Here is a 25381-nt window from a genome sequence, read left to right as displayed (position 1 = left end):
TCTAGGTATACCACATCCACCGCTTCTCCCTTATCCACAAGACTCGTTATCCTATCAAAGAAAGCTATCAGATTGGTTTGACATGATTTGTCTTTACAAATCCATTCTGGCTATTCCCTATCACCTTACCACCTTTCAAGTGTTTGCAGATGATTTCCTTAATTACTTGCTCCATTACCTTCCCTGGCACAGAAGTTAAACTAACTCGTCTGTGGTTTCCTGGGTTGTTTTTATTTCCCTTTTTATAGATGGGCACTATATTTGTCCTTTTCCAGTCTTCTGGAATCTCTCCTGTCTCCCATGATTTTCCCCATGGATGTCTCAGTCAGGGGTGCATTTAGCATCAGTCAGTTGAAGGGGCTGCTCTGTGGAGAACCATTGTGCCTGGACATCAGTGGTACAGAGGAGCAATCGGGGAGACATTTGGAACATCAGGCTAGATCCTCACACTCGTTTTCACCACCTAACTCAGTTGTCCACAGTGGAGCTACTTTCACTTACACCAGCTGAGGGTCTGCCTTCAGCCATCTGTTACACAGAAAATTACAACTCACACAAATACTAACCAAGAATTCATTTCCCAACACACACACAGTATTACACAAGCAGGCAGAAGGACACACACAGAGATACACACACAATGCAGAAATACACAAAGCATGCACACACAAGCATATTCCACATAAGGCGGTTCACACAAAGGCCCCCCCACAAAATATGCATACACACACACAGTAACACTATCAAATACAAAGGCCCTGCTATTTTTTTTTTACCAATTTTCACCCTAATTTTGGACCACTCAAGTATATGAAAAATACTGATTATGTTAAACCAGGGGTTCTCAAACCAGCTCCCGGCAGCAGCAGTTCTCAGGCTCTCAATCCCTACAGCCCTAGAGCCCCCAACTCTAAGGGTTCTGCTATCCGGCCTTTCCTCAGCAGCCAGTTCTCAGGCTGCTGAAGCTGCTCTCATGCAACTTGCAGATCCCCTCCTAACTCAGGATATTACCCCTCCTGTCCTGTGCTGGAGGGAGTATGGCTGTTGCACTGGGGGTTAACACAGTGCCTGGAACTGAGCCAGCAGGTTTGCTCCTGGTGGGATTTTCAAAGAAGTCTAATGGAGTTTGGCACTCAAATGCCATTGTACTTCAGTGGGAGTTGTACACCTAACTCCCTTTGGCCTCCTTTTAAAATACCAGCCCGCATCTCTGTTTACTCCAGTACAGTCCCTGGGTGGTGTCATTTGACAATGCAGGCTGGGATCTACAGAACCAGTACACAGGACCAGCTCTTGGCACCAGCAAAGCAAGCACGTGCTTGGGGCGGCACATTTTCAGGGGCGACATTCCGGTTGTCGGCCGGGCTGGGCTGTGTGTTGCGCAGCAGCAGGGCGGGCAGGGCCAGCAGGCCAGCCAGCAGCCAGAGCGCAGCCAGTGAGAGCAGCGTGGAGGCATATGGGCCAGGAGTGCAGGAGCGAGCACATGATGGCCTAGTAGCTCTCGAAGCTGAGGCAGCCCAGGCAGAAGGTGGAGGCGAACATGTTGAGGAGCACCAGGTAGCTGCTGAGCTTGCACAGTGCCGAGCCAAAGGGCCAGTGGAAGCACAGCACCGTGTAGGCGGCCCACAGTGGCAGGGTCACTATGAAGGCCAGGTCGGCCAGCGCGAGGTTGCCAATGTAGATGTCGGCGGAGCGGCACTTGGCCCACAGACCCCGCCACACGGTGAAGATCACCAGCCCATTGCCCGACAGCCCCAGCATGAAGACAAGCATGTAGAGCATGGGCAGCAGCGAGAAGGACATCTCCCAGTCCGCCGGCCACTCGCACTGCGCAACCGGCCTGCTCTCATTTACCTCCCCATAGTAATAGTAGGGCTCACCCCACAGCGGGTCCACAGCCACATCCTTCATGGCCCCGCACTGCACCCCGCCGCCCGCCACCTATAAAGGGGGCTCCCGCCACTGCCCCCCACCCCCTGCAGCACACCCAGAGACCCATCCCCGGCTGTCGCTCTGCCAGCCCAGCCCGCTGGGGGCCGGACTGTCCTGGGCCAGGGTCCTGCCCTCTGCCCCAGGCACACCCCGGTCCAGAATCCCAGCCCCTGACCAAGGCATATCACTTCTCCAACCCCTTCCAGAGTACCCCCACCCCCTGCCTCCCAGCACAGAGCGAAGCTTGAAGAGAGACAGAAAGGGAACAAGGGGGGACTCCTATTTGCTTGGGTTGGGGGGCGAGTGGAATCGCTCCAGACCCCACACCAAGGGAGCCATGGGCCAGTGGCAGAGGAAGAGAGAGAGAGAGCCCCATTCAGTGCCGATGGAACTGCACACCCCAGCAATAACAGCGCACATCCACAGACACACACAGCAGCAACAGCAGGCACATACAAACTGCAGCAAGAACAGTACAAACACACACACACGCACACACACAAACACACACACAGAATGTGCACACACACTAAAACCAGTGCACATACCCACACCAACAATAATAGCATGCTGTGCTCATACACACACACACACAGCCACAGGAGTCACACACACACACTGTCCTTTAGACTGACTCTCTCTCTCTCTCTCACACACACACACACACACATTCTGCCATGGGGAGGTCTTACATACACAACCTTGGGAAATCGCACACATACACACAACACAAATGCTCATAACACACCCACACACACCACATACCCTCATATTCCCCCCCTACGTACCCATACACAGCACATACCCTGATATCCCTGCGGAACTGTTAACTAAGGTTTGTAACCTGTCCTTTAAATCAGCTTCTGTACCCAATGACTGGAAGTTAGCTAATGTAATGCCAATATTTAAAAAGGGCTCTAGAGGTGATCCCGGCAATTACAGACCGGTAACCCTAACATCTGTACCGGGCAAATTAGTCGAAACAATAGTTAAGAATAAAATTGTCCGACACATAGAAAAACATAAACTGTTGAGCAATAGTCAACATGCTTTCTGTAAAGGGAAATCATGTCTTACTAATCTATTAGAATTCTTTGAAGGGGTCAACAAACATGTGGACAAGGGGGATCCAGTGGACATAGTGTACTTAGATTTCCAGAAAGCCTTTGACAAGGTCCCTCACCAAAGGCTCTTACGTAAATTAAGCTGCCATGGGATAAAAGGGAAGGTCCTTTCATGGATTGAGAACTGGTTAAAAGACAGGGAACAAAGGGTAGGAATTAATGGTAAATTCTCAGAATGGAGAGGGGTAACTAGTGGTGTTCCCCAAGGGTCAGTCCTCGGACCGATCCTATTCAACTTATTCATAAATGATCTGGAGAAAGGGGTAAACAGTGAGGTGGCAAAGTTTGCAGATGATACTAAACTGCTAAAGATAGTTAAGTCCAAAGCAGACTGTGAAGAACTTCAAAAAGATCTCACAAAACTAAGTGATTGGGCAACAAAATGGCAAATGAAATTTAATGTGGATAAATGTAAAGTAATGCACATTGGAAAAAATAACCCCAACTATACATACAATATGATGGGGGCTAATTTAGCTACATCAAGTCAGGAAAAAGATCTTGGAGTCATCGTGGATAGTTCTCTGAAAATGTCCACGCAGTGTGCAGAGGCGGTCAAAAAAGCAAACAGGATGTTAGGAATCATTAAAAAGGGGATAGAGAATAAGACTGAGAATATATTATTGCCCTTATATAAATCAATGGTACACCCTCATCTCGAATACTGCGTACAGATGTGGTCTCCTCATCTCAAAAAAGATATACTGGCACTAGAAAAGGTTCAGAAAAGGGCAACTAAAATGATTAAGGGTTTGGAACGGGTCCCATATGAGGAGAGATTAAAGAGGCTAGGACTCTTCAGCTTGGAAAAGAGGAGACTAAGGGGGAATATGATAGAGGTATATAAAATCATGAGTGATGTGGAGAAAGTGGATAAGGAAAAGTTATTTACTTATTCCCATAATACAAGAACTAGGGGTCATCAAATGAAATTAATAGGCAGCAGGTTTAAAACAAATAAAAGGAAGTTCTTCTTCACGCAGCGCACAGTCAACTTGTGGAACTCCTTACCTGAGGAGGTTCTGAAGGCTAGGACTATAACAGAGTTTAAAAGAGAACTGGATAAATTCATGGTGGTTAAGTCCATTAATGGCTATTAGCCAGGACGGGTAAGGATTGTTGTCCCTATCCTCTGTCTGTCAGAGGGTGGAGATGGATGGCAGGAGAGAGATCACTTGATCATTGCCTGTTAGGTTCACTCCCTCTGGGGCACCTGGCATTGGCCACTGTCGGTAAACAGGATATTGGGCTAGATGGACCTTTGGTCTGACCCGGTACAGCCTTTCTTATCTTCTTATGTTCTTAATATAACACACAGATCATAACACACACATTCATCTCCCAACACAACCAAACAAATCCACCCTTCACAGCACACCCACTCATTCCTTCACACACATTTATGAGCAACTGGGCACACTAGAAGACACTAACATTTTTCATTACAGTTGAACCCAAATTGTTTGTAATTGTGATTTTGTTAAAATAAAATGAGTACACTAGTAGGAAATTGTTTTATTTCACTAACTACAAATTCTCTGTTTTCATTTTTTTTTTTAATTTTAAACAGTCCAAAAACAAAACAAAACAAAATTGAAAAGTGCAAACAAGTGTAAAAGCCAAAAAGGAGGGAAATGGGGGGCAGCCAAAACTGTTTTTGCTTGGGGCGGCAAAAAAACCTAGAGCCGGCCCTGCCAGTACAGGTGCCTTAGAATCGCCAGACTGGACCAGACCATTGTCCATCAATTCCGGTATCCTGTCTCTGACAGCAGGCAGTCCCAGATGTTCATCCTCAATGAGTCTTATTTCTATTAATTACACTCAAGTCTTGTCTATTCCCTACTGGGTGAAATTCACCCTCATCCAGTGGGCCCGCCCAAGGCCTATGCATTACTGCACTACCACATAGGACCTGTTTAGAGGTTTTGTGGGATATAGATGTTCAGTTCCCAGTAATAGGAAATGGGTGCCCTGAATCTCTCAGGTGACTTCAAAATCCCACCTGTCCAAATTAACTGTCTTTTCATGCTCTTCTCCCATAAATTCATAGATTCCAAGGCCAGAAGGGCCCGTCCAGTCTGAACTCCTCAATAAAAGAGGCCTGAGAAATGCCCCAAAATAATTCCTAAAGCAGAACATTTAGAAACAAAAAAAAATCTACTCTTGATTTAAAAACTGTCAGTGATGGAGAATCCGCCACAATCCTGAATAGGTTGTTCCGATAGTTCACTAATGTCTTGAATGCATTCAGATACTGTGGCGAGTTTTCCACTTAAGCTGAAATTCACCCCTGTGAAGAGGGGCAGCACAAAATGTATACACCAATCAAAAGGGGGTATGGTTGAGATTAAAGGAATTAGTCACTGAGCTGCCATCGAATCCCTTGGGATGTGGAGTGTTTAGCTACAAGAATCAGCATTAATAAGTCATCAGAGGTATAGCTTCAGAGTGACTACTTACATTGAACGCTCTGGAGCAGGGACCTTCTCTCTGTTCTGCATTTGTACAGTGCCTATTAGAACAGGGTCTTGGTCTATGACTGGTGCTCCTGGGCTATGTCTACACAGGCTATGGCAGCAAGACTCAGAGCCCAGGTCGACAGACTGAGGCTCACAGGGCTCATGCTACCATGTTAAAATAACAGTGCACATGTTCCACCTAGGGCTGGAGCTCTGAAGCCCACCCCCTTTCTGTACACTTCAGAGCCCAAACTCCAGTTCGGGCTGCAACATCTATTTTTAGTGCAGTAGCGCAAGACCAAGACTGTCGACCTGAGCTTGGAGGCTCACTTCCACGGGTTGTGTAGAGATACCTCTAGGGGACATAGCAAGACAAATAATTATTGCAACTGTAAGTGCAACCCCCTTTACAATTTTCTGCCCATCCAGATGTTCTGCTGTGGCAGGAATTGTGGGCTTCTGACTAGAGCACAAGGCCAGGACTCAGGACACCTGGATCCTGTTCCCAATGCCGCCACTGACCTGCAGTGTGGACCTTGGGCAAGTCACTTGCCCTTTCCCTTCATCTCTGTTTCCCCTCCCACCCCTTCTCGGTCTTAATTTAAGTCAATATGTCAATTTTAAAAAATCAAACCCTTATTTAAAAATGAAATATTTTGCTTCAATTTGACCTTTGGAAATATTTTTAATCTCCAACTTAATTAAATATATACTTTTAATTTTCCAACAGAAAATTGAGATATTTTGTCATAATTGACATTTTCCGGTGGAAAACTTTGATTTTAACTAAGCCACATTTTCTGATATTACAATGTTTTGTGTGGGAAAAAAGTAGTTACCTCTTCACAGCTACTCTATCAGTCTTCTGCTAGGTCCCCATGGAAGGACTGGACTCAGGGTCTTTCCTTCTATAGTCTCCAGGGTGATAGTCACATGATCCTTTGTCAGCTAACCCAAATTACATCATGTGCCCTGTCCGGAGCCTGCAACTCCCCGCAATCTCTGGTCTTAAAGGGCTGTACAGGGAATTATCCCTGTAGCATAATTCTGGCTGAACTTGCAACACAAGATTCTCTGTTTCATCCTGGTAAGCCTTGCGGTTAAAATATTCAAAAGCAACAAAGGTGATTCAGCATTTGAAAATGCAGCTAGATGTCTTGAGGGATTTACAGGAACACCTAGGCAGATTATTCACCTAATTCCTATGGATTTCAGTGGGGTGCCAAACTACCTTTAAACATCTGGCTTTCAGACACTTGTGAACATTTTCCCCAGTTTCTCAGACGTCTCTGCAAGGCACACTTTCTCCCTCATATGCTTGACATGGCACAACTTGCTTCTCCCTGTTACAGGAGTGTTCTGTAATGTTATACACTAGCCAGACCCTTCACTGGTTTACATCATGATAGCTCTCCTGAATGGCACCAGATGGGCCTCTGGTTCCACCAGTTCTGTTTTCACTTATATCAATTAGAAGATAGAGCCATCAATGGCTATTAGCCAAGATGGTCAAGGACACATCCCCATGCTCTGGATGTCCCTAAGTCTCTGACTGCCAGAAGCTGGGATTTGACTATGTCAGATGGATCACTCAATAATTGCCCTGTTCTTTTCACTCCTTCAGAAGAATCTGGCATTGGTCACTGTCAGAAGACCGGATGTTGGGCTAGAGGGACCATTGGTCTAACCCAGTTTGGCCATTCTTATGGTCTTAGTGTAAAACAACAGTTATTCCTTGAAGTTCAATCTATTAGTTTACCAAAGAGGTGGCTTGAACATGGTTTATAACGGTCAGCTCTGTAAAGGATTTAGGTGCCTAAAGATCATAGAATCATAGAATATCAGGGTTGGACGGGACCTCAGGAGGTCATCTAGTCCAACCCCCTGCTCAAAGCAGGACCAATTCCCAACTAAATCATCCCAGCCAGGGCTTTGTCAAGCCGGGCCTTAAAAACCTCCAAGGAAGGAGATTCCACCACCTCCCTAGGTAAAGCATTCCAGTGCTTCACCACTCTCCTAGTGAAATAGTGTTTCCTAATATCCAACCTAGACCTCCCCCACTGCAACTTGAGACCATTACTCCTTGTTCTGTCATCTGCCACCACTGAGAACAGCCGAGCTCCATCCTCTTTGGAACCCCCCCTCAGGTAGTTGAAAGCAGCTATCAAATCCCCCCTCATTCTTCTCTTCTGGAGACTAAACAATCCCGGTTCCCTCAGCCTCTCCTCATAAGTCATGTGCTCCAGACCCCTAATCATTTTTGTTGCCCTTCGCTGGACTCTTTCCAATATTTCCACATCCTTCTTGTAGTGTGGGACCCAAAACTGGACACAGTACTCCAGATGAGGCCTCACCAATGTCAAATAAAGGGGAACTGCTACCTAGCCATTCGGTCCCTAGTCTGTAGCAGTGCATAGGATTCTTCCGTCCTAAGTGCAGGACTCCACAGTTGTCCTTGTTGAACCTCATCAGGTTTCTTTTGGCCCAATCCTCCAATTTGTCTAGGTCCCTCTGTATCGGATCCCTACCCTCCAGCATATCTACCACGCCTCCCAGTTTAGTGTCAACTGCAAACTTGCTGAGAGTGCAGTCCACACCATCCTCCAGATCATTAATAAAAATATTAAACAAAACCGGCCCCAGGACCGACCCTTGGGGCACTCCGTTTGAAACCGGCTGACAACTAGACATGGAGCCATTGATCACTACCCGTTGAGCCCAACGATCTAGCCAGCTTTCTAACCACCTTACAGTCCATTCATCCAGCCCATACTTCTTTAACTTGGTGGCAAGAATACCGTGGGAGACCGTATCAAAAGCTTTGCTAAAGTCAAGGAATAACACATCCACTGCTTTCCCCTCATCCACAGAGCCAGATATCTCCTCATAGAAGGCAATTAGGTTAGTCAGGCACGACTTCCCCTTGGTGAATCCATGCTGACTGTTCCTGATCACTTTCCTCTCCTCTAAGTGTTTCATAATTGACTCCTTGAGGGCCTGCTCCATGATTTTTCCAGGGACTGAGGTGAGGCTGGCTGGCCTGTGGTTCCTCGGATCCTCCTTCTTCCCTTTTTTAAAGATGGGCACTACATTAGCCTTTTTCCAGTCATCCGGGACCTCCCCCGATTGCCATGAGTTTTCAAAGATAATGGCCAATGGCTCCGCAATCACATCCGCCAACTCCTTTAGCACCCTCGGATGCAGCACATCCAGCCCCATGGATTTGTGCTCATCCAGTTTTTCTAAATAGTCCAGAACCACTTCTTTCTCCACGGAGGGCTGGTCACCTCCTCCCCATACTGTGCTGCCCAGTCCAGCAGTCTTGGAGCTGACCTTGTTTGTGAAGACAGAGGCAAAAAATCATTGAGTACATTAGCTTTTTCCACATCCTCGGTCACTAGGTTGCCTCCCTCATTCAGTAAGGGGCCCACACTTTCCTTGACTTTCTTCTTGTTGCTAACATACCTGAAGAAACCCTTCTTGTTCCTCTTAACATCTCTTGCTAGCTGCAACTCCAAGTGCGATTTGGCCTTCCTGATTTCACTCTTGCATGCCTGAGCGATATTTTTATACTCCTCCCTGGTCATTTGTCCAATCTTCCACTTCTTGTAAGCTTCTTTTTTGCGTTTAAGGTCAGCAAGGATTTCACTGTTAAGCCAAGCTTGTCGCCTGCCATATTTACAATTCTTTTTACACGTCGGGATGGTTTGTTCCTGCAACCACAATAAAGATTCTTTAAAATACAGAATACAGCCAGCTCTCCTGGACCCCTTTGCCCTTCATGTTATTCTCCCAGGGGATCTTGCCCATCTGTTCCCTGAGGGAGTCAAAGTCTGCTTTTCTGAAGTCCAGGGTCTGTATTCTGCTGCTCTCCTTTCTTCCTTGTGTCAGGATGCAGCTAGACATAGCGTAGATTTTAAAAAAACACCTCACTGACATTGAGTCAAATGGGAGTTAGGATCCTAACTTGCCTCAGCACGTTTGAGAATGTCAATAGGTTCCCATCTTCATTTTTAGATTTGTCAAATACCTTTGACAATCTAGTGCTACGTACCTGTCAAAGGAAAATATTTCTAATAGTAGAGGTGTCCTTAATCTAGTGAACAAAAGCAGTATGAGACCCAATTCAACCTGGAAATAAGCACATTTTGCACCATGCAGGTAACTAACCACTGGAACAACTTATAATGGATGTGGCAAGATCTCCATCGCTTGAAGTCTTTAAATGAGGATTGGATGTCTCTTCTAAAAGAGATGCTGTTGCTCAAACTGAAGTTAGGGGCTTGTAGGAATCATGGGGGGGAATTCCCTGACTGTGGTGATACAGGAGGTCAGATCATAACGGTACATTCTGGCTTTAATATCTATGAATTGCTGAATTCAATATGTCTGATTGTCTCCTCACTCAACCCTATGTAAATCAGGAGCAACTCCACTGCAGTCTGTAAGGCTGATTCCCCTTTCACTCATTCCAATGTGATTGGTCCCATTTCTGTGCTTCAGTTTCCCCAGCTGTGAAATCGGAATCCTGCCTTCCTTGGTAAAATGCTTTGAGATCTACTGATTTAAAGCCCAGTGTAAGAGCTAAGTATTATTGCTATTCTTTGGCTGTCCCACTGTGCTCTGTTATTCAGCCCACTCTGTTTGGGACAAGATATAAGAATAATGGATGGAGGTTTGACATGAAGCAAGAGCATGAAGACGTTGCTCAGAATTTAGTGCAGGGGAACTCTATGTAGGAAAATGTGTGAGTTCACAACACCCATACAGACATGTGGGAATTACAGCCAGCTTCTCTGAGGCCTGGCCCTTGAGTTATTTATTTAATGACTTCACAAGCAATCCACCCCAAAGCTCAGGAGAAAGTCTGTGAATTTCTCTGTAGATCATGTCCCAAGGCTGCCTCTGAGCAGATTAAATCAGCTTTCCTGAGTCGAAAACTGTTATTTTGCCTGAATAGAGCATACAGGAAAACCTAAGCATATAAGATATAGATAGTTCGGTTTTCAATTACAATGTGATGTGCCTACAATCTATTAAGATATTGGATGTTTGACTCCAATAGGGCAGGCTGAGTGCTTGAACCTTTTGACAAGTTTCAAAAGAAGTGTGTGTTAGAGAAGCAGATTGACTGGTTTTGGTTTTCTGACAGTGCTAAAACATCACTTTCTTCACTTATGATGTGATATCAAATGTTTGTTTGTTTTTTTTCCAATTCAGGATACATCCACAGGTTTGCTACAAACACAGTGAGTATATTTTGAAAATTCTTCAAGTACCTTCCCAGAATACTTAGCAGTTACACCAATTTAATTGAAATGAAAATGTGTTGTTTTTATTATTATTACTAGCATTCAAGTTAATATTTGTTCCTTAAACGGAACAAATTTTTCAGCCTGATTTTCTTTTCATTGTTTGTGCTGGGGTGGGAGAGGAGGGTTTAGGTTAGAATTTTCATTGGATTCTAAAGGAGTTTGGTGCATAAATTCCATTGAAATTCAGTGGTGTGAGGTGCCTAATTCCCTCAAGCTTCTTTGAGAATGCCAGCCCATGTTTCTGCGTGTGTCTCCACACTCCAGTATAAAAACAGATTAGACAATTTCACAAGTGCTTATAGTCACTTTCTGATCAGTTTCACCATCTTGTTGTCTTGCAGAATAATGTTGGGTTTGCAAATAATGCAGTCTCTACACTTTCCAAAATAAAACCATCTTCCCCACTGTTTACTCTGAATCAGATCTGATCATTTTAGAGAGAGAAAAAAATTGCCGAAAAGAAAAGAAGTAGTTCTGCAGTCAGTACAGCTCAGAAAGGAGGACATGGATTCCCTTCCATCTTCTGTATCATCAACATAATTATTTACTAAGTTTACATCAGTTACGTTCGTGAAAATATCCTGAAGACAGTGAAGTTTGCAGAAGAGTCATTAAACTGAAGAAAATGGGGTCAAACTTTATATTAGGGTACCATTTATAAATGCTTTATAAATCGGCTTCGCAGGATTAGATTTTTATTGCTAAATGTGAATAAACGTCAATTTTACCTTACACACACAAACCGATAAAATATTTCCATTGATAATCATCTAAATTTATAGGTAGGCAAAGTCAAGAAAATGCTGCCTGAGAACTTATTAGAATTTGATTAACACTATTTACTTTGTGTATTTTGACATGTGATGTTGACAGTTTGTGTTTTAAGGGTCATAAAGCTTTAAATATGTGAAACTCAACATTTACAGGCATTAAATAATTATTGTCTGACCCACCCATTGTCTGTACCCCTTCTCATAATTTGGCACAAGTGTGAAAATTTAAATAGCTAAAATTAGGAAAAAATGCTTTAAAATAAACATTGATATTATGTGCTGAAATTATTTAAAAAATTCTGTCCAGCCTTCCTATAAATGATTAATAGATTATATATATGTTATACCACATATACCGTTAATTAAATACTTGTTTCGTCTACCACATGGTCATCTGCCCTCACGTTGCCCATTGTGAATACATTTTCTGGGTGAGGGATTTATGAAAGAGGACGTGTGGCAAGCTTCATGGTCCACAGAGAAAGTGACAAACAATTATCTTGTCTCAGACCACACTCAATGTCAACCAGGGTTTGATTTACCACAAAGACAATGGAGCCTTCTGAAGCGATTTCATACCAGACATGGAATTGATACTGCAGCGGAATTTCAGTAGCGTTTTAGAGACAGTGCATTATGTCATTGTAGGCAGCCACAAACCATGACTCATATTGTTGAGGACTGCAAAATGACTCAATTTCCTGGAGGTCTTCATGCCTTGAACATTGTTAATAAGAACGCTCTGGCTTGGCTTGACCGGATTGCATAGACCAAATAATAGTAGTAGTAGTAGTAATAATAATAATAATAACAATAATAATAGTATGTTAGAGACATGAGCATTATATGTCCCAGATGGTTATAAGCACATCAATATAAAGTTTTACAAATGGCTGTAAATCAGATTTATAAGCAACATATTTTGACCAGAGAACTCAGTACAAATTGCCTTAAGCATTTATGAAAACATCAATTACTAATCCTTCATGAACTATTTATTAATATAAACTATGACTGAAGTTAGAGGTGAATGGAATCTGTCAATCTGTGGTACCATCACAGTTACAATTGGTCAAAGGAGGCATAAGTCAAATATGAGGGTATCATGAACAGCAACAGCAGATTGTCCTTTTCGGTGTTAGGGTTGGGGACCAAGTTGCACACTAGCGGCAGGCCCCTTTAAGATGTCTCAAAGCAGACATCCCAAAACAGAGGCACCCCAAATCAGTAGTCTTTTTTGAAAATATATGAAATATAGGACTCTTGGGTGTGGTTTCAGGCTCTGGGTGAGGAGGAGCTCAGACGAAGGAACAGGAAATCAGGGTTCTGTTTCCAGGTCTGGGAGTGGAATGGATGCCCATCTCTGTCTAATGCTCTGAGCCGACAATATGCTGAGGGCTCTGGGCTCCCATTGAGAGCTTTGAGCAGGGGGTTGGACTAGATGACCTCCTGAGGTCTCTTCCAACCCTAATCTTCTATGATTTTATACATGTGCACTACACCATACAAGTTCTGTTCAGCATCCAGATATATATGTGACTGCTCACTTCATTGTCTATCAACAATGATATGGCTCTAACAATATCACCTATTATTTCTTTGTCTTCCCTTTACAGTTTCATGTATTTTGGCAGGTACAAAACCTGGCCCCAATGGTGAAGGGAAATCAAACCAATGTGAAGGAATTTATTCTGCTTGGGTTCCCTGGCTCTCGGTATTTGCAGATCTCACTCTTCATGATATTCTTGTTAATATACCTCCTGACATTCAAAGGAAACACCACCATCATATCCTTAGTGTGGACCCACCGTTGCCTCCACACCCCTATGTACTACTTCCTCTGCAATCTCTCCTTCCTGGAGATCTGGGTCACCACAGCCTACATTCCCAAAATTCTTGCCAATCTCATGTCACAAAGCAAAACTATCTCCTTCCCCAGTTGCCTCCTGCAGATGTACTTTGTTTTCTCCCTAGGCTGCACTGAATTTCTACTCCTGGCAGTCATGGCCTATGATCGCTATTTGGCCATATGCCACCCATTGCGCTATCACTCCATCATGAACAGCACCTTGTCCACTCAGTTGGCCCTTGGCTCATGGGTAGGTGGTTTCCTGACTCTTTCTGTGCTGATGTTTCTGATCACCAGGTTGTCCTTCTGTGGCCCTACAGTCATCAACCATTTCTTCTGTGACATAGATTCTTGGATAGCGCTCTCCTGCACAGACACACACCTGGTTGAAATGGTGTATATTGCTCTTTCCTTATTGTCGTTCTGGGGTCCTGTGCAGTCACCCTTGGCTCCTACATTCACATTATCTCCACCATTGTGAGAATCCCATCTGCCCAAGGCCGGGAAAAGGCCTTTTCCACTTGCTCTGCCCATCTCACCATTGTGGTTATGTTGTACAGCTGCTCCATCTTTCTGTACGTCAAGCCTTCTAAACAGAACTCACTGGACATGAACAAAATGGTCTCTGTCTTCAATACTATTGTGACACCATTGCTTAACCCTTTCATTTACACTCTAAGAAACAAAGATGTCAAAGAAGTCATGATAAAGTCTTTCAGTAGGACATGACATGATTGTTCAATGACCTGGATATCATTAATTTAGGCAGGCAGCAAGGGAAAAATCAAGTGAAACATCAAAACATACCACTATTAAATACATTTATCTGGTTATCCAAATAAACTAATAATAATAATAATAATAATAATAGTAATAATAATAATACAGAATTTGGCCCAGTGTTTGGAAACTATATTACATGGGCCTGCTTCTCATTCACAATAAAGCAACTCTGGACCCTTTTGGCAGTGTAAATGGGCCTTAAAGTGGGTATAACACTAATTTTTCAAGCTCTTGAAGACCTCTTTACACTGCTGGAATGACGGAAAGGGGACGTGTAGTCGGGTGGTGGTCATCCCCCCGCCCCCCCAGGTCGAAGGGAGGCCACACCATCTCACTACGCCATCGGGAGCTAGGACTAGTATTTGGAGGGAATTAGCATTTAGGTGTTAGTATCCTGACTAGCCTAACGGGATTGAATTCTCTGATAGGCAATTAGCCTCTGCCCGTAGGCAGAAACAGGTTCTCACAGGGTCCCATATGCCCTCGCCCCAAGGCAGGGGCTGAACAGTCAAGAGTCTATAGCCCTTGGGCCCTTTAAGCAGGGATTGTGCAAACACCCTGGTCAATTGGCCCTGGCCTCTTGATACAGAGACAGCGCAAACCCAGTAGTCAATTAGTTCAGGGCCCTTATTGCAGAGCCTGAGCAAACTCCAGGTGTCGGATGTCCTAGCTCCAGCGAATGGCCCACGAACACAGGCCACTGGACCCGGCAAGGGGAGGCTGCCACCTCAGCAGTGGAGTGGCATGTGGGGTCTGGGCTTACCCTACTCCACTGGACCCCGACCCAGGGCCCTAACAGTGGTGAAGCAGTCCACCACTGGGTCAGCGGGGATCCCAACTGCAACACGCTGACCAGGCCTCAGGCAGAGCTGTAGCCAGACAAAGGTTGGCTATCCCTGGGCCACCTCCTCTCCTCAGGGTGTACCTGGGTCAGCGGGTGTCCTCCAGCTCTTGTGGGTAGGTGGCCCATAGCAATCCCAGCGGGTCCATGGCAGAAGCAAGTTCCCTGGAGGGCAGGGCATCGCTGGGCTCAGCAGCAGGGTCAGCACCCAGGAGCGAGCAGGATCCATCTGCCTATCTCGGTGTCCCAGCACCAACTGAATGGGAGGCCCCGTCCTTTATACTTCCTGTCCTGGTTGCATACTTCTGGTTGGAGGGGTGAAGCAGGACTAGCTCTGCCCACTTAAGTACAAAGGGTGGTTTCTCCCTCTCTGGCTCGGAAGGAGGTCACACTGCCTCATTACAGGCTGTATTTACAAGCATAGAATCATAGAATCATAGAATATCAGTGTTGGAAGGGACCTCAGGAGGTCATCTAGTCCAACTCCCTGCTCAAAGCAGGACCAATTCCCAACTAAATCATCCCAGCCAGGGCTTTGTCAAGCCGAGCCTTAAAAACCTCCAAGGAAGGAGATTCCACCACCTCCCTAGGTAAAGCATTCCAGTGCTTCACCACTCTCCTAGTGAAATAGTGTTTCCTAATATCCAACCTAGACCTCCCCCACTGCAACTTGAGACCATTGCTTCTTGTTCTGTCATCTGCCACCACTGAGAACAGGTCATGTCCTCATTGTGTGTAAAAAAGTCTGATAAGAGGTATTTCTCCATTTTACCCAGATAGTTGCTTGTGACATTTAGCACTCTGACAGTTTTGGCTAATCTCCTCATGCATTGGCACCACTTTGCTTACATTCCAAAAAATGTTGATCAGACTGTCTGAAAACTTGAAGAAGACTTGGACATGTCTGCAAAGCTGTGACAATACTTTGTCACATTGATGTAATCCTGATGTAGTTTAACAAATTTTTACATGATCTGACCTCTCTCTCTCACTCTATTACATCCTTTTGTCAAGGGTCTATGGCCCAACTCCTTAAAGGTATTTAGGTGCTAAAATCAGATTGGCATTTTCAAATGAGCCTAAGGGAGTTAGGCATGAAACTTTCATTCTGATGGGGTTTGTGAGCCCAGCTCTCTTCAGTGACTTTCAAAATTGCAACCTAAACAACAATAAAACATATTGGAGCTAGGTGTTGGTAAACCTCACATTTTCAATGATAGATATTCAAAGTAAGAAAAATGCTGCTTGACCACTTATTAGAGTCAAAATACAGTGGTTTAGACTTTTGAATTAGGTTTGTTACAAATGGACTACCGAATGAACAGTAAAAACATGTGCAATTTGTTGATTTAAGGATATTTAATGTGCATATTTTGATAGGAGAGGTTGAGATTCAATATGTTAAGCTTCATAAACCATTAAAGCAAAAATATTCAATGTCTATTGTCATTAAAAAGCAACAGAGGGTCCTGTGGCACCTTTGAGACTAACAGAAGTACTGGGAGCATAAGCTTTCGTGCATCTGAAGAAGTGAGGGTCTTACCCACGAAAGCTTATGCTCCCAGTACTTCTGTTAGTCTCAAAGGTGCCACAGGACCCTCTGTTGCTTTTTACAGATTCAGACTAACACGGCTACCCCTCTGATATTGTCATTAAATAATTGTTTGCTTCCCCATAATTTTGAAAATTTAAATCAATCTAAAAAAAAGAAATTCTTAAGAGAAAACATTGATATTGTCCATCAGATTCCACCAAGCCAATGCATATACATCAAATGTAAGTCAATGATGCTACTCATATGAGTAAGACAATTACAGTCTGGCCTAGTGACTCCAGAGATTTTTTGCTTTTTCTTATATTTTTTTAAAACTGTAGATATCATGTTGCCTTACTTAGTTACACTGATGTAATTCCAGGGGAAATCCACTGCATGTAGTAGGTGGACACCAAAGTGAATGAGATCAGAAGATTTTCAGTCTTTTGGTTCTCATCACAGCACTGCCAACTACTTGCTGTGGGTTAAGATTCTGTGCCTCACCGCGATGGGATGGTGGCCCCACTCAGGTGTAGAAAGAGTTAACTAAGCAGCTAGCAGTAGAGATGAGTCCTTCGAGCAGCCCAGGGAGGCTGGGTGAGGTGCAACCAATCAGGCAGGAGTTGCAGGGACCAACCAATCCAGGACCAGCTAGCTCAGATAAGAGGAGCTGAAGGGCAGAGCAGGGTGAGTAGCTGCCTGGAGCTCATGAACTGAACACTGGGCTCCCAGCAGGTGGAAGGCCACTAGCACTGCAGAGCTTGAAGGCCGTGAGGTAAGGGTGAAGTAGGCAAAGAGGCTACATGGAACAGGCCCAGGGAAAAGTAGTGAGCAGTTCCAAGGAGAGCAGCATGAGGCTGCCATTGACAGGGTCCCTGAGTCAAGACCCAGAGTAATGGGTGGGTCTGGGTCCCCCCCACTGACTACTGGAGAAGTGGCATGATTATTGGACTACAATACTAATCCCCGGAAGGGGGAAACACAGATGATGACACGGCCAGAAAGCCAAGCCAAGAAGAGGGTGCTGCAGCTCCTGAGGCTGTGAGAGTGGCTGCAGGACGATGCAGAGACAGAGTGACAGTGTGCAAACCGCAGACAGGAAGCATTGGCCTTGAGCTAATCCCAGGAGTTGACCAGGCAGAGGCACCAGCCCAGAGGTGAGTGATGGGCCCCATGACACTCACCTTACCCATCTGGACTTACTGACACTTAATGTATCTGAGATCCCTATTCAGACAGTATCAGGCATTATTATTTGAAACATTTTGATATCTGTGTCTATGGGCCTGATTCCCCCTTTTCTGGTCTAAATCAGGAATAATGACCTTGACATCAGCGGGGCCAGATCCCCAGCTGGTGGAAATCAACATAGTTCCAATGAAATCAGTGGGGCCAGATCTCCAGCTGGTGTGAACTAACTCCATTGGATTCAATGGGCCATTTCGCCAACCTGATGTAAACTAGCATCGCCCCATTGAAGTCAAAGGGGTGAGATCCGCAGCTGATGTAAACTAATATATTTCTGTTGAACTCAATGGGCCAGTTGCTCAGATGGTTTTAATCAGCAGTAGCTCCATTAAGATCAATGGATCCAGATCACCAGCTGGTGTAAATTCGTGAAGCTATGTCAGTTTACACCAGCTGAATATGTTGGACAAAGTTTTTTTTTCTGACTAAGAACTATTCTGTGGGCTGACTCTACCAGCGGTTACTCATGAAACTATTTCTTACCCCAGTGAAAGCCCTGGCATCAACAGGCCTATTCCCACAAGTAAGGATCTTCAGGGTTAGGCCCATTTGAGTATTTGCAGGACGCAGCCCCTAACTTGTGTGGTTAAAAGGACAAATGACTGACCTGATTATTCACTCATGCCATTCCATTTTTTTTGCACAGATCTCCAGTGATTTAATGGAACCAATCCCCATTTACCTTAGTGAACATGATGGGAGAATTTGGCCTGATGTATCTGGTGATGACTTAAAATTCCAGGTCTCGCAGCTAGACAGAGCCTAAGGTTGTTAGACGCCTAGCGCCCATTGACTCTCTGTAGGATTTGGACACCTAACTCCCTTCATCCCCTTTGAAAATCTCAACTGCAGTTTTCCTGAGCAAATCGTGTGGTTGAGATTTTCAAAGATGTCCAATTCCCATTGATGTAACTGGGCATCTGAATCCATTAGGCTGGTATTCACAAAGAAGCCTACAGGAATCAGGTGCCCAACCCCCATTGAAATTCAATGGGAGTTGAGCACCTAACTCCTTTAGGCCCTTCTGAAAATCACACCTTGAGAAAGCCTTGAAAATCACAAGCTGGGAGTTTGGGATGTGCTGGACCAAGCTGGCTAGATGAAATATGTTTATTTCTTGAACCTTATGTTCATCCACAATAAATTTACAGTATGGGATACATCCTAGATCTGCTCTAGGAATTATTTTTGGAAAGTTTTGTTGCCTGTGATATGCTGGAGGTCAGACTAGATGATCACAGTGGTCCTTTCTGATGTTACAATCTATGAATCAAAGAACTGCATTCTGCCCCATATCTTTATATATCTTTATATCTCTACACTACGAAATTAGGTCGAATTTATAGAAGTCGATTTTTTAGAAATCGATTTTATACAGTCGATTGTGTGTGTCCACACTTAAGACCATTAAGACCATTAACTCGGCAGAGTAAGTCCACAGTACAGAGGCTAGCGTCAACTTCTGGAGTGTTGCACTGTGGTAGCTATCCCACAGTTCCCGCAGTCTCCGCCTCCCATTGGAATTCTGGGTTGAGATCCCAATGCCTGATTGGTCAAAAACACTGTCGCGGGTGGTTCTGGGTACATGTCTTCAGGCTCCCCCTCCCACCCTCCATGAAAGCAACGGCAGACAATAATTTTGAGCATTTTTTCCTGGGTTACCCCTGCAGACGCCATACCACGGCAAGCATGGAGCCCGCTCAGCTCACCGTCACCGTACGTCTCCTGGGTGCTGGCAGACGTGATACTGCATTGCTACACAGCAGCAGCTCATTGCCTTTTGGCAGCAGACGGTGCATTACGACTGATAGTCATCATCGTCATCTCCTGGATGCTCTTTTAGCCGATCTCAGTGAGGTCGGTCAGTGGCACCTGGGCAGACATGGGTGCTCCTGGCAGACCTTGGTGAGATCAATCAGGGGCATCTGGACATAAATGGGAGTGACTCCAGGTCATTCTCTTTTTAAGTTTTGTTTCATGGAGATTCAGTCGTACTGCACCGTCTTCTGGTGAGCAGCCAGGAGATGATGATGGCTAGCAGTCATGCTGCATCGTCTTCTGGTGAGCACCCAGGAGACGACGACGGCTAGCAGTTGTACTGCACCGTCTGCTGCCAACCTAAGATGTATAAGAGAGATGGAATGGATCAAAACAAGAAAGAGACCAGATTTGTTTTGTATTCATTTGTATTCATTTACTCCCCCTCCCTCCCTCCCTCCATGAATAGTGGGGGGAGGGATACCTCAGTGGTTTGAGCATTGGCCTGCTTAAACCCAGGGTTTTGAGTTCAATTCTTAAGGGGGCAGTTGTGTGTGTTTCTCCTTGATGCAAACCCACCCCCTTTGTTCATTTTAATTCCCTGTAAGCCAACCCTGTAAGCCCTGTCATCAGTCACTCCTCCCTCCATCAGAGCAATGGCAGAAAATCATTTTGCGCCTTTTTTCAGTGCAGACACCATAGCACAGCAAGCATGGAGCCCGCTCAGATCACCGCGGCAATTATGAGCACTGTAAACACAACACGCATTATCCTGCAGTACATGCAGAACCAGAACCTGCAAAAGCAAAACCAGGTGAGGAGGCAACGGCAGCGCAGTGACGAGAGTGATGAGGACATGGACACAGACTTCTCTCAAAGTCAATGGACTTTGTCTACATAGGAGAAATTGACTTGCATATGTAGTCCAGAATAATTTCGCTGTTCTGGAAATACTTCCCCATGCGGGCATTGTATTCAAAATAAAAGTGATTTTAGGCTGGATTAATTACTCTGCTTTGTAAGAAGACTAATTATTCAGGAATAAAGTTGTTCTGATTCTGGAATACAGTGTTCACATCGGGAGCTGTTCTGGAATAGCTATTGAGCACAGCCTATTCTGCAATAGCTATGCAGGTTGATTTTCCCATGAAAGCAAGATCTTTAACTCCTAAGCAACTAACTTACTTTTGGAAATAGGACTTACTCTCTGAAATCATTTAAGTACTTTTGAAAATTGTATGCCTAGTCAATAGTGTTTTTCTATGTTATTGCCAGTGCAAATGAGAAGAACTGTCCAATTATTGTAGGAGTTCCATATGTTATTGCCAATGCAAATGAGAAGAACTGTCCAATTATTGTAGGAGTTCCACCAGCAAAGAATCTATCCTAAAGTTTAATCAGAGTAGTCAAAGCACTTGCTGTCTTTATTGTGATAGGGACCATCTAAGTAAACGGTTCCTTGTATCGTTATTGGCAGCATGTCAAATATTTTCCTTTGTGTATTAAACTCTTTTGTCCCTGTCTTTTGCACAGAAATGTTTGCCATTCTTTGCATACTGAATAGGTTTCCTTGAACATATGGGACACCAGATCCTCAACTTTTGCAAATTGGTCCAACTCCACGTAAGATGCTATTTAAGATTCGTATGTATTTGACTCAAATTCCCATTGAATTCAATGTGAGTATAAAGTGGATATGGACTAGAAGATTAGCCCCTAAGATTTCTACAAGCAATTGAAACCAGGGTTTTTACTTACTGCCTGGAGCATCCGTTCACATGAATTCCACATCCTCAGCTGGTGCAAACTAGTATAATTCTATTGAAGTCAATGAAGCTCTTGGATTTACACTAGCTGAGGATCTGACCCTATATGTATGCTTGGCAGAATTATTATTTTTTACTTTGTTGTGATTTTGATAGCTATCAATGTTTATTTTTAAGCATTTTTTAAAATTTTCAATTTACATTTTCACAGTTGCACAAATTTATGGGATGAGGTTCAATATCACATGTAAAAATACACAAAATAAATATCCTTGAATCAAACTCTAAGTGCTCAAACAGCATTTTTTTATTTGTATATCTGCAAATTTCAATTATTATAGATATAGATATTTTTGGTCAATTTATATGTGCACTGTGAAATTGATGTTTACCAACATTTACCAATAAAAATGTAATGCTTTAAACCTACCTATATGTCATAGTAGATGTTTGCAGAATTAGCAGAGCTGCTCAGATAATTGAATTTTCATCCTGTAGGAAATTCTGATATTTCAACATTTGTTTTCATCTCAACTTGGGAAAAAATATTGAATTTTTTTGTCATACAACAAATTCAGAATTTATTCTGAAATGAAAAAAAATGGCATTTGTTATTAAAAACAAAATGTTTCTTTAGTCATTTTAAAAATGTTTTATTTTCAAATGTCAAGTCAAAATGAAACAAAAAAATTGAAACGAAAAATCTATTTTCCAATTGATATTTTTAGACTTAAAATTACATTATTTGTCGAAATGTCAATTTAGAAGTATATTGTTCATGGAACCAAAACAAATGATTGAAATTGATTCTTTCCTGTTAATTTCAATTAAACCACATTTTGCAATGGGAAAATTGTTGGTCAAATATTCACTATTGTATACCCTCACACTCAGATGCCATCAATGCTGGATTACATTTACCATAAGAAAGGAAGAAAGAAAAAGGAAAAGGAAGGAAGGAAGGAAAGGACCGAGTTACAGTAGTACATATGAATAATAAATTAAATAAAGCACTGTTCTCAGAACTAACAACATTCTTCTGGGTTGCTTTCTCTCTATATGAAGACATGTCTGGTGCAGGAGGGGAAAATCAAACCACCATCACAGAGTTCATCCTCCTGGGATTCAAGGACCTTTGTAAGCTGAAGATCCCTTCTTCTTGGCTATCTACATAGTAACACTCACTGGGAATATCCTGGTCATGGTGATGGTATCATATATCCACATCCTGGGAACCTGTTTGTCCTGGAGATCTGCTTCACTACCAGCATCACCTCCCAAAATGCTGAAAACCATCCTGATTGTGCAAGAAGAGGTTTCCTTCTCCACTAGCCTCCTGGAGTTCTATGTCTTTGGCTCTCTGGTGATTGCTGATTGCATTCTTCCTGCTGCCATGTCCTGTTACCACTACTTGGCCGTATGTAACCCACTGCCTTATGCCTCCATCATGTTCTTTCAACTTTGCCTTTGGCTGGTGATGGGATTGTGGGTCAGCATGTTCCTTTCACTGGTGCTCACCATGCCCATGGTTTCTACCTTAACTTTCTGTGCTTCCAATGAGATCGACTATGTCTTATGTGACCTGACACCCATCATTAAACTCTCCTGTGGGGACACCCACATGGTTTGGATACCAGCTTTCATCATAGAGTCTCTGGTGTCTTTCCTCCCCTTTTCTTTTAACCTTGCTGTCCTGCTACAAAATCATCTCCACCATCCTGAAGATCCTTTCTGCCAACTGGAAGCAGAAAGTCTTCTCCATTTGCTCCTCTGTGTGGCCTCATGGCCAACCGGTGGCCAAACATAAAGAAGGCCTTCTCTGTGCTGTGCATAGTGGTGACCCCAATGATCAGCGCCATTGCATGCAGTCTGAGGAGCAAGGAGGTCAAAAAGGCACAGAGAAAGCTTTTCACTAAAAATCCAGTGTACACTAAGGGGATCATTAAGTCCATGAATGGGGCTCTGACTGTATCAGAATCACTAAATCTTTTTTTTTTTTTTGCCTTGTACACACAAGTGGTTCCATTGATGGCATTTCTCTGTTTATCTGTCTGACTGTCTGCAAAGTGAAAATGTTTTCACACCATATCAAATCAATTCAGAAATGTCAGGGAATGTTCTAGGTGTCCATGGGCAGAACCCTGTGGAATTGAGGAAAAAAACAGAAAACTGAAAAGCTCAGGGCACAGTAATATGTCACATCCAAAGACTCTTATTGTATATGTGTGTTTGGGAGGGTTGCTTGGTTTTGTGTTTTCAGAAAACTTAAAAAGCCATTTGCACTGAAAATGTTGGCTAACACACTCATCTCAGCCTACGCGAGCAACAAAGAATGACTTTGGTCATTAGAGAGATCATGTCTGGGATTTTAAAGGGCTGTAAGTGAGCTAGGTGCCTACATCCTACTAAGTTTCCCATTGACTTTAAAACCCTAACCCATAACAAGGCTCATATTTCTAGTTATTTGAATGTAAAGCCCCATGAGTCTAGTACCCAGGTCTGTAGCACTACCAGGCAGTTAACATCTTCAGGCTGCAACTGGCAGTAGTTGTAACCACCCTGCACTCCACTTCCCATGACCCACTGTGGACACAGACCATGGGAAGGTCTGCCTCAAGGGTTTGCCTGGCAGCAGCCCCATGGCTCCTGATAGCTCCCTGTCAGGGGAGGGATAGCTCAGTGGTTTGAGCATTGGCCTGCTAAACCCAGGGTTGTGAGTTCAATCCTTGAGGGGGCCACTTGGGGATCTGGGGCAAAATCAGTATTTAGTCCTGCTAGTGAAGGCAGGGGGCTGGACTCAATGACCTTTCAAGGTCCCTTCCAGTTCTAGGAGATGGGATATCTCCATTTATTTATTTATTTATCTATAAACCCAAGTCCATGAACCAGTCAGTATTTTATATAATAATTTATACAATGTGGAACATCTTAAATACCCCAGAATACTTTAGAGACTAGAGATTACGTCTCTTTTCTCAGAGTTGGGAGATCTCACTTCAATTCTCTACCACCCAACAGGTAGACAGGGGAAGAAAACCATTGTCTCCCATATGGAAGAAGTGTGACCTAACCATTGAACTAAACTTACAAGAAAAATTGGTAGCTGTGGGAGTCCTCTTCCTCCTGCTATTCTGTGAATTTAGCCCAATATTTTTTTTGGGTTGAAACAATTCAGCCAAAATCTGTTAAAATTATGAATAATTTTGAGCTGACCAAATCTTCCCTGTTGGGTGAATAAACTGTTTATTGGAAAAAAAACCTTACAATTTATCTCCTCCTTTGTCTCAATACCTATTATTTACAGCCATCATACACAGTCTATTTACTCCTTTTCCCCATTCCCTAACCTATGTCCATTTCTTAGGGAAGTTTAAGGCTGGCTGACCATGTTGCCTTCTTGTGGTAATTATATCTATTTGGCTAGGAGCTTCAAAGCACTGTAGGGGAGATGAAATTATTTGCTATTTGGGTGTCTAGCTCCTTAGGCTGTTTTGAAAATAGGAGCCTAAATACATGCCTTTTTTATTGACTGTTGCTGAGATTGGATACCTAAATCCTGTAATAATCCAAGCCCCATTGCTGTCATTGTTGCACACTACAGAGTGTTTCTTAAGGGCTGACCCTGCCCAGTGTTAGTAGGAGCTTGTTACAGAGAGTGCACTTCAGGGATCTTGTCCCAGGGGGAACAAAATGGCATTTAAACAGTTGTTAAGAAATCAGCATTTAGTCTTGGAGTCAGCTCAGCAAAGGCTCTTTGCTCCACTCCCACAGATAACCACATGCACTTTGAGGGGTTTCTCTGCTCCGGGGAAAGGGTGCAAGGGTCACATCCATAGACATGTTAGATGTCCTCAGATGCTGTATTCCAGATGCAAATAGACAGACTAGATAGCCAAATCCATACATCAGTAGGTAAACTAAAATCACGGGTCAGAATGATCTCACCACATATATGATCCATGTTTAAAAGGCAGGTGAGTTGATTCATATTTTCATTCC

At 43.7% G+C, this 25381-nt stretch overlaps 2 pseudogenes; one reads left to right on the top strand and one right to left on the bottom strand.

Annotated features, from left to right (window-relative positions):
• Window positions 1-468: 468 nt before the first annotated feature.
• LOC128846788 (apelin receptor A-like) lies at window positions 469-1911 on the bottom strand (annotated as a pseudogene).
• An 11344-nt stretch (window positions 1912-13255) lies between these two features.
• LOC128846911 (olfactory receptor 6F1-like) lies at window positions 13256-14181 on the top strand (annotated as a pseudogene).
• The last annotated feature ends 11200 nt before the right edge of the window (window positions 14182-25381 follow it).

Source organism: Malaclemys terrapin, chromosome 12 (genome assembly GCF_027887155.1).
Source record: "Malaclemys terrapin pileata isolate rMalTer1 chromosome 12, rMalTer1.hap1, whole genome shotgun sequence".
In the NCBI taxonomy this organism is placed as follows: Eukaryota; Metazoa; Chordata; order Testudines; family Emydidae; genus Malaclemys; species Malaclemys terrapin.
Note: the sequence above shows the minus strand (reverse complement) of the source record. Positions and strands in the feature narration are given on the sequence as shown.